This window comes from Uloborus diversus, chromosome 1 (genome assembly GCF_026930045.1).
Source record: "Uloborus diversus isolate 005 chromosome 1, Udiv.v.3.1, whole genome shotgun sequence".
Taxonomy (NCBI): Eukaryota; Metazoa; Arthropoda; class Arachnida; order Araneae; family Uloboridae; genus Uloborus; species Uloborus diversus.
The window spans coordinates 26,402,469-26,413,472 of record NC_072731.1 but is presented as its reverse complement, the minus strand read 5'-3'; positions in this window follow the sequence as shown (position 1 = coordinate 26,413,472).

The following is an 11,004-nucleotide window of genomic DNA, read 5'->3' as shown; positions in this document are numbered from 1 at the left end:
CTTTTTGATTTGCAGAAAACCGTAATAGACCCAATAGAGCCGTTTCCATGGACACTTTCGACCCCGGAAAAAAAAACCCTGCTTTTCACCGCATTCCGGTTATTTGTGGATTTTTTCTCCTCCTGTTTGCTTTTGGGAGCAAAGCGGAATTTTTCCCAGAATGCATTACGCGAAACAAGTTTGTCTACTAATCGCTAAGGATGCTGGATAAAAACCGCTTTCTGCGGCACAATGGGAAACTTCTTTTTACATGGAAACGGGGAATTTTTCAATCGGTTTTTTGCGGAGCCAGAGCGGGGATTTACCGGGTCGAAAAGTGTGTTGTGAACGCGGCTAATGAGACCCCTGGAGGAGTGTTAGAAAACTATCCAGAATAATCAATTTTGAAATTATAAAGTGAAATTGATGTTTTAAACGTCCGCCGCACTCATAAAAGAAGGAACTGTACCAGGACTTTCTAAAGAAATAATCGTGCTTATCGCCTAATTCATCGTTAATCTAATCTCCTGCCAGAAACCACGAAGTTCGTTTGCTCATAGGTTGGAACTGCAAAGCCGAGTGGTCAATTCAAGACCATGAACAGTATGCTACACTGCAACGGTTTTCGATGCCAGATTCAAATTGTCCTTCTACAACAAAATTCAAGTGGAAAAAGCAATAAAATAAAAATTAATAACCCAGGGGGAAACAACAGCACGAATCTAGCAGAAGAGTCAGAAAATATTTCTAGCATAATTATTCCACTCTTTAAAACACAAAATTATTTTTTAGAGTATATTAACCAAATTGCAAACCAATGACAAAGTGAAGCCTTGGATGAAACCTCTGCTCTAACAGAAATAAGAAAAATTGACTTATCTTTAGTAGAATTATTACAGTGGACGCCGTTTATAAGAATCACGTTTGTTCTAACAGTTTTGATTCCGTAAAGCGGCTGATTCAATAAGGCGGTTAATTTAATAAAGCTGGATTGCGTTCGGTTTTTGACGGTTTGATTCATTAAAGCGGTTGATTCAATAAAACACTAATTCAATTAACCGGCCTCCACTGTATTTAAATTAAAAAAAAGTGATTGCTCACGCATACAAAGAGTTATATATAGAGATATATATTGAAACTGCTGAACATTGTTTTTTTTTTCTTTTCTGTATCACAATCTGTTTTAGTAGAGGAAAAACAAACTTTGCTCTATGATTTTCATAACTGTAAACAAGTTACCACGCTTGAGCCAGGCAAAGGTAAAAAACCACATGCAATACACTAAACAATGCATGTCTATGTCATTTATTATTCCATAACAAGGACGAAACTGCAGTCTCTGGATGGCATAACCGAGCTGTCAGTATATTGCATGTGATATTACAAACATTTCTTTAGACGTCATGCAGGAAATCATAACATCATTGAATATGTCTACATTTTCGATTGTCATACTTAAAAAGAAAAAATTGAAAAGATTGGGAAGAAACAATCCATTTATATCATACTATTTAATTGTTATACATTTTATTCGGACTGAGGAAACTATCCTTTGTATCATGCATGGTTTATGCTTCTAATTTATCAATTTAGATTCTTTATGCATTGGAATTAGTTTCATTAAAAGTATCAACCTTCCTAATATGCCAGAAAATGTTTTTTTTTTTTTTTTGGCTTAATCTGAAAATATTATCTTGATACATTTTATGTGTTAAGAGATGATGAAGATTTGGATTGCAAACATTTTTAGTCACCATACATTCATGACTCCTCTTAAAAATGGTGATGCACTATAGAATAACAAGATTTCAATCAAAATACCCATTACATATGATAAGCATAAACACGATTTTATAAAACTTTCAATGCAGGGAAATAAAATACTGTAATGGATCCGGCGAGACTTCCACTTTCTTGAAATGAAGACACAATTCTTGATAAAAACACAGGAGCTTTATTTACACTATGTACAGTAGAAATCGTTAACAACTGCTAAATTAATCATCAGCAATTAAGCAAATATCACTCAACACCGTAAACTTAACGGTTACACACATATTTACTTCCCAAATACGAAAACAACACAGCGAAATGCCTCGCTATAAACAGAGCAAATACGCTCTCAGTTCGAAATCTCAATCGAAACTAAACTTTTTATCACGCGGGACGCCTTTATAAAAATCCAAAGAAATCTCTCAAATATTCCAAACGCTTCTGGAAAATAGTAGACCGTTATCAAATTTTATCAATGAACAAAAAAGAAATAGGGGGGTCGTATACTTTAGCCGAATGAAAAAGGGTTGTATATTCATTACGGGAAACTATTTACAGGTTACGTTACTACAATAATTACTATTTACAGAATTTGTAACATTGCCTCCTTCCTAAGGACTGCACGTCCCGGGCAGCACAATCCCCAGAAAGGGTGCCAAACTGCTATCACAAGTTCACAAATACACACATTAAATAATAACCAATAATGCATAGGAAACACAATAATAACAAGAAATATTACTAAACATTAAAAGCAAAAAAATATCTACAACTTTTATGTTATCAACCATGGTTGTTTACATAATACGCATGAACTATGGCCATAGTATGGGGCTAACCGATCATAATGTACAACCCTAGGTTTTGCATTAGGTGATTTTTGGATCCTCACTACGACGTCATTCAGTCGGTTAAGGACTTTGTAGGGTCCATCCCAATGCGACTGCAATTTGGGTGAAAGACCTTTCCGTCGGATGGGATTCCATAACCAAACCTTGTCGCCTTCGTTGAATTCATGTCCAGTAGACCTTGTGTCGTATCGGGTCTTCATCTTCTCCGCCGCGATGTTGATTCGCTCTCGTGCGAAGTTATGAACGTCTTCCAACCGGGCCTGGAGATCCTGGATGTACTCCTCAGGCGATGCAGGCGCATCCGGAGGACGACCGAAGACGAGATCACAAGGTATAGTACAGTAAAAATAGGGGTCAGATCCAAACATCCAAAAAAAAAGCTAAACCTGGTGCAAATTGTTTATTAACCTCCCAAAAAGAACAGGTAAAAAGTCCCACCCCATTGTGCGTCGGGTTTTGGAATGGGGGGCATCTAAAAATTGCTGTTTTGGGTATTTTTCCAGAATTTTTAGAGTGAATTTAAAGTGAGAATATTATGTTATACTAAATTTAAAAGCATGAAATTATATAAAGGTGTTTGACCCCCACCTTTATACAATGACATAACCCACCAATGCTACAGAGCCCCCCTATCCCCGTAAAGCGAAGCAGTACCCCCGAACCCCCTCCATACATTTCATATGGAAACATTATTTTATGATAAGAAAATTGCTAGAAATCAAGTGTGTCCATCCTCCAAGATAGATGGTGCACCTCCTCTCAAAGCTACAGCACCCCCCCTCTGCCAAATAAAACAAATCCTCAACCCCCCCCCCCCCCTTTATTTCAAGTAGAAGTATTATTTCATGCAAATCTAAAATTCATTAAATCAGGACTGTCCACCTCATAAGAACAGTAGCTCATCTCCCAAAACGAAATTAGGTACTAAAATATTATCCTTCCCCCCCCCCCCACCCTATATGTGTGGCTAATGGTGCACATTTGATTAAATGGCCAGAAAAATTACGCTGAACTGTTTTTTGCTTTCAAATGATTTTTCCTAAGCTTGTAACAAAAAGTCTTCGTTATCAAGATGTTTTTTGGAATCTAGATCCTCAGCAAAATCGTTATTGTTGCAGCTATGTCTAACACAGTTTGAGCATATAATTGAGCACTTCAGTCCACTTTCAGACTTTTCAAACATTCACTATATCCAATGAACCCTTCAGAGCAAGCACAAGATTTGAGAAGCAGAAAGTCTTCTAGAGCAGAAGGCTTGGCTGTTGTAATAGGACGCAGATTATATTTCTGTTGTGTTTTCTTTGCACCCATCAAAAATGACACTAGCTTTCCCATACTTACAAGTCACCTATATACTGCATTGCTGGCATATTTCCTTGAAGCTTACAGATCATTACCAAAAATATGATCAAGCAGGTATCTTCCATCTATTACATATGAGGCAGTGAGAAGCAAAGGGATGTAAGTGGCAAAATTAAAAATTTTGGAGATAACCAGTACAAATGGTTGGTGAACCTCTCCTCTATCTTGAGCCAAGAGATGGTACTAGTAGACCTGGTAGTTGCTTCTATTTAGAAAAGAAAATCAGTGAAAGCCTACCTAGGATCTTATCTTTAAACGCGTTTTATTCAAAATTTGAAAATGTCCACTTACATCCCTTTGCTTCTCACTGCCTCATATATGACACCAACTGTTCGTTTTGTGATGGTGGATGAACCTTTTGCTTCAAATAATAGCACTTTAATGATACAAGATTTCTTTCCTTCTGAAACCAGATTAATCGAATACTGATGGAGGATCAGCGCATAATTCGTACCCATAGGCGGTTTTACGGGGGTGCCAGGGGTGCGCCGCAACCCCAAAATTTTTGGTTGAATTTTGAAAAAATTAGTTTAGTATATTTCACTCGGAAACGCAGTTGGGGAAAAAAATCATAGCTGCTATACTAGTAAATTTACTTGAATCCAGTGTATCACCACACGTCGCTAGTGCAAGAAAAACATAACTGTGCTCATATTAAGAATTAAAGTAATTTTATCCATTTGGAAAGAAAAGCTTAATAAATAATTTCATGCAAATAAAGAAACTTCTCAAACAATTTATTGTTCAGTGCTGTGTTATTGTACAGAATAATTGCATGTTCTGTAATTGGGTACACTGTAAAAAAAATCCGGAAACGTTTCTGAGTATATCGTGCAGCTGGTGGTTCATGAAAGTTTCAAAAACGTTTCTGAGTATTTCGGAATCCTCTTTCTGTAATGTCCAGAAACGTGTCTGAGTATTTCGGAATCATCTTTCTGTAATTTTCAGAAACGTTTCTGAGTATTTCGGAATCCTCTTTCTGTAATGTCCAGAACGTGTCTGAGTATTTCGGAATCCTCTTTCTGTAATTTTCAGAAACGTTTCTGAGTATTTCGGAATCCTCTTTCCGTAATTTCCAGAAATGTTTCTGAGTATTCTGTGCAGCTGTGGTTCATGAAAGTTTCGAAAACGTTTCCGAGTATTTCGGAATTCTGCAAACAATTTTCAAAAACGTTTCCGAGAATTTCGGAATCCTTTTTCCGTGATTTTTTCTAAAATATAATTCTTTATTATAGTATTGCATACCATATCAGTTTCAATTCTTTCATATCTAAGAGCAATAATACAAGCAATTTTGGAATCATTCGTGGATTTTTTTTTTTTTTTTTTTTTGGAATTTCTAATGACAAATAGCATGGTTAACAGCATAACATATGCACAGTTATAAATTTTTGAAAAATTATGAAATAATCTAGTAGTTTCATTCCTAATCACAAAATCGTCGGGGAATTGGAGTGGGGGTACCTTCTGAAAAGTGGGGATTGTTTGTTAAACAATCTTAAACTTCAGTTTTTCTCTCAATATTTTCAAGACAAAACTATCAACATATTGTATTTTTAATGCAGAACTTAAAAACATATCTTGTATCAAACTTGATAGCTTTTATCTTCGGATAAAATTTGACAGGACTTACCTACCCTTCGCGTTCCTAAATTCGTTCACCTCAAGTCAATTTCTCTGACGAACAAAGTGTACCGAAAAGTACCAACAGAGAAATTGATGAATTTAAATATGACACCAAGTCCCCCTGCTGGAACCATTCGGGTTGATTGTTCTGTTCTTGCCCTTTTCCATCTCATCACAAATATAAATACTTATTAGAGACGTACCGAGTACTCGGTAACTACTCGGTACTCGGCCTACTCGGCCAATTTGCCGAGTACTCGGTACTCGGCCAAATTCTGATCAGATACTCGGCCAATACCGAGTAGTTGCAAAAAATTGAATATTGTCCAAGGCAGATACTAAAATTTATAGAAAAAAGAGCAAGCATTATATTCTGCAATCATTTAAAATTAAAATTTATAAGTCAAATTTTAAATTTTGAGAATAATGAAGTTTGTAATGCTTCAATGGAATAAATCTTTATTTTAATGTCCCCAAAGTTGATAAAACTTATTTATGTAAAATTATGCAAAAAAAAAGTATAGAAAATACGGAATTTTTATATTAAAAATAGATTTTTGTTACAAACAAAAATTAGTTATAAAAAATTATGAAAATACCTTTGCTTAAAAAATAAAAGGAAATAAAATAACGTTAAAAGCACAGTGCAGGAACACTGCAGACACGTGTTTTGGCATTACAAGGAATTCCTTTTTCAATGCACAACATGGGAGCTCATGGATTTAAAGGCATCCGACAAAAGTCAGATTTTTTTGTCGAATGTCTTTACATTCTTTAGCTCACATGTTATGCACTGAAAAAGACGTTCCTTGTAACGGGGGAGGGGGGGGGGGGGGCAGGAACACATGTCTGCAGTGTTCCTGCACATTTGTTGTATTAAAACTATTTATGTTTCGTGGACTAAAACTATAATTGATTGGTATAAATTTGTTTTAATTCCAACTTGATTAATCATACCTTTTATTCATTCATTTTTAATTTTAAAAATAACTTTTTTGTAAAATTTTTGACACAAACAAAATTGTTTATATAATGCGTAAATTGAATTTCAGCAGGAATTTAGTTTTAAAAACTATTATATGGACAAGGAGGTCTATACTACTATTCCAATAAGTTCAAAATTCATCACATGTGTGTCGGTGGTTCTTCATAAAACATAATTGGTATTTGGTAACTCGGCCGAGTAGTGAAAGGCCGAGGACTCGGTAACTCGGTACTCGGCCGAGTAGTAAAAGACCGAGTACTCGGTACTCGGCCAAAGTGCTACTCGGTACGTCTCTAATACTTATTCAAAATAGGTTACTGATTTTATTTTTACAGTGTGCGCAAATGCATTATATATTTTATTTATTAAAACATTGAACTCTATTACATGATTATTCCATTTCATATATACAAGAATACCCCCCCCCCCACCATAAAAGTGATGGTGCACCCATAAAATGCTATGAAGCGCCCCCCCCCCCTTGAAAAAGCAACATCATATACATTATAAATCAAAGTATCATATAAATTATAAGTCAAATACTTTAATATGGTGTAAAAATACAAAATTATTTTATTAAGTCTTTTTTTTTTTTTTTTGCTTTTGGTAAAATTGAGGCTCGTAAAACGAAAAAAATGAAGACACTTTTAAATACATATATGTATCTATTTGTTAAATAAATTAATACACATTTAACTAATTTAAAGCGTTTCGCTAATGCAAATATTTAAAGAGATATCGTCATTTAGATAATACTGAAGCACTATGTTCCTAATTACAAGACATAGTTTTTTTTTTTTTTTTAACTTCAATACAATCTAGCTACACTGTTTACAAGAGAATCAAAACATGCAACCTTAAAGACGAACTATCAAACCTGACAATTTGCATATTATAACATTTAATTCATAATGCTTGATACATAAATGTTCAGCCAAATATTAACTGAGATTGACACATAAAAACAAAGTACACAATAACACTTATTTAAATTTTTTTATAATCTTCAATTCATAAATTTTACAGAATAAAACTAGACACACTTGCACTTTAAATATGTGTTCTATATAATGTAAAATATTTTCAAATTGCAATAGTTCACAACAAAAAAATAATACTGAAGAAAATAGTTTTTTTTTAACGAGATTTATATGAACTAAATCTCTTTAAAGTAATAGAGTTGCAAAGCGACTTACCTATTCGTCGGTGGTGGTCTTTTGCAGGCTTTGGTCACCAAAAAGGTGATTTTTATGACAGAATAAAATTCTGCCAACAAAAATTACCCATTTGGTATAGAAAGAAGAAAAGTATCCAAGAAAAAAGTGAATTACCTACACAAGTTATGCGACGCAATGAATTTAGATGGCGTCCTCTCGGCAGTTATTTGGTTTTCAATTTCAGTTTGTATTCCTTCCGCGAGCATGCGTCGAGAATTTGCACTTCGTACTTAAAAATAAGTGACATAGTTTCAAATTCAATCTCATGACGATACATATGCAAGAAAATATAAGACTTTAAAATTATCTTCAGTGAATTCATGCGAGGAACAAAACTTCTACTAATCCCCTTGATGAGTTTTACTTCGCATACATGAGTCAGCACTTGTTTTCATTGCGTGCTTTCGAAAGTTTCAGTTTAGTTTTGCTGCTGGACTATAAAATTGCCGTGAGAGCTGCGCATGCGTCGACTCTTACTTTCTTGCTAAACGGGAAACGTTTTTGATTATAGCAGAAAACTGCGGAGGGCGTACGAATCTGTGTATTACGGAAAACTTTTTTGTATATTCAGAGAGTTTTCCGAGATTTTTTACAGTGTATTTATTCGTATATCAATACCAATTCTTCTATTTTGAAACAATAATGGCTAATAAAGTCAAAAAAAAAAAAAAGAGAAGAAAAGAAATGAAAAGAAAAAAAAACATGGCTATTGCAAGAAACTTTATCAATAAAATCTACACCGAAATCAATCGAAAACCAACATTTTTAAGGTAAATTTTCAAACATTTTTGGAGGAGAACTCCAGGACATTTTGTTGCAGTGGTGCATCCAGGGGGGAGGGGGCACAAGACTGGTAACCCTCTCCACAAAATGCGGAGTAGATGTTTTTAAAAAAATATTCTTTATTATTGAAGAGAAGAAAAGATCTCATTTTGGGAACACGCAGTTATTTTACGAAAAAAAAAAGAATGTTGGGAAAAATCTTAATTTCTTTTAAATAGAAATATTGACATTTAAATTTTTCAACAGCTTCAGATTATTGGCGGCGAATTGTGTGCCTCCTCCCCCCTCCTCGCACAATCGTCTTTCTTTCATATCTCCCCCCTCCCTTTTTTTTCCTTCATTTTTTCTATTTTGTTTTCATTTTTTCTACTAGTCCTCAAAATTTTTCTTCTTCAAAGCCCTTTCTCCAGCCAAAGTTACTACAGAGTACCACAAATTTCGTTTTTTGGGCTTCACTTTTGCAAAATTTCCAAGAAAGATCTTCTAATCACCTAAATACATCGAAAATCGTTTAAAATTGCGTTTTTGGAGCTTCAGTTTTGCAAAACTGCAGTGCCCCTAACGTTTACCAAATATGGTCTTAGCACTCATGTGTTTAAGACTTTAATTTTGGAAAATATTCGAAAAAGGACCTCCGACCTCCTTTCTCTAATATCATCAAAGAGTGTTAATATTTTGGTTTTGAAAACTACTATTTCGAAATATTTAAGTGGGAGAATCTTTTTTTTAATACCATGGAGTATTGCAGAAGAACTTCATTTTTAGGACTTCAATTTCGAAAATTTTCCAGGGGAAAGCTCCAGAACACCCCGCCCGGTAACAGCATCAAAAATTGTCCTCCGTAGTATTTTTGAAACTTCAATTATGAAAAGTTAGAGGTAGAATGGGGGAGGGAAGGGGGTACATATTTCTGTCTGCTTTTCAAAAAATCGATTGGAGACAGTCTATGAGTCTCATTCCTAACCCAAACTATAATATGGACTATAATCACATTTATAAGACTAAAATTTCTAAAAATACCCCTGGAGCCACACACACCTTTCTTACGCCTAAAGTATCACCAAGAACTGTAAAACTGCGTTTTCAAAGCTACTATTTCAAATTTTTTCTGGGGCGTGAATCCCATTCCAAATTAGTAGCTGGATCCGCCCATTGCTTCTAATATCGACTTTCGTTTAAGACTTTTTCTGCAGTTTGAAATGTTAAGGATTGCACATCCCCTAATCTTACTTAATATGGTTTACATCGCGTTTTTTAGACTTAAGGGTCCCGCCCTAAAATTATTTTCTGATTTCGCCACTACCTTGTTATTCCAGGAATACCCCCCTCCTCCAGGTCCCTGTTATTGTTGCACCCCCAAATATTTCGGCTTAAATCCGCCTATGCTCGTACCAGAAGTTTTTAACAATTTGTTATTCCATCTTTACTGTTCATACCATTCGGTGTAAAAGATGCTTTGGGCTTACACATCTTTACAGATAGTAACTACTCTCGTAACAGAAGCTAAAGACGTAACTGTTTACCTCCTTTGCAAAGAAATGCCACAAAATTGTTTGCCTTCAATATCCTTTGATGTTACTACGCGAACGTTAAAGGTCTCATCGCAACTCATCTTATCATCAGCGAGCAATACCACTACCAATTTGAGAGGGAAGAAACTTCTGGGGGCTTTAGAAACGGATTGTGATTTCCAAAGTGGGAGGCAAAAAGGTGTAAATATTTAGCATTCTATTGTTGTATTGCTCGTTGCTCTCATCAAGACTTGTTCTATCGTTGAATCACTACTGGTTCTAGACCACCTGAATTTGTCACTGCGTTAGATCGTTGGATAGCTGATGTTTTAGCTGATGTTTGATGTGATCAAATTTTTTTTATCGCATAATGTACTCAAAAGTTTGAGATAGTCTTGCAAGTATATGTCTGCACATTTAGCATAATTTACATGACCAGCTGCGTAAGAGAGAGGTAGCTCGGTATTTGCCAATGAGAACCCCACCGACTTGGAGGGTGCAGAATTGAAGCATTGCCCGTCTCACTATTGGCAATTTCGGTTTGTCCCCCCTTACGGTGATGGCAAAAGATTGTAGAAAAGTTATGAGTAAGTTAAGCCAGAAGAAGTAGGGAAACTTTGGTCAGTTTGGACTTTTTTTATGCTGCACAGGAATTTTGTTTTCCAGCGCTTTAAACAGTTTAATAACTCTAATCACAAATAATTTGGTTACTGAGCTCGCTTAGATCTTTTAGAATTATCATTCTGACATTACCATATCATTGTGTGGCATTTTGTACTTCAGAAAAGTGTAAATCAGGGAAATTGTTTCGTGAACTTCACTGCAATAGTTGATTTTAGAATGTAAATTCAGGCCCCCCCCCCCAAGCGATGGCGCACCCCTTAAGTGTGACGGAGTATCCATCCAGAATAAAAGCC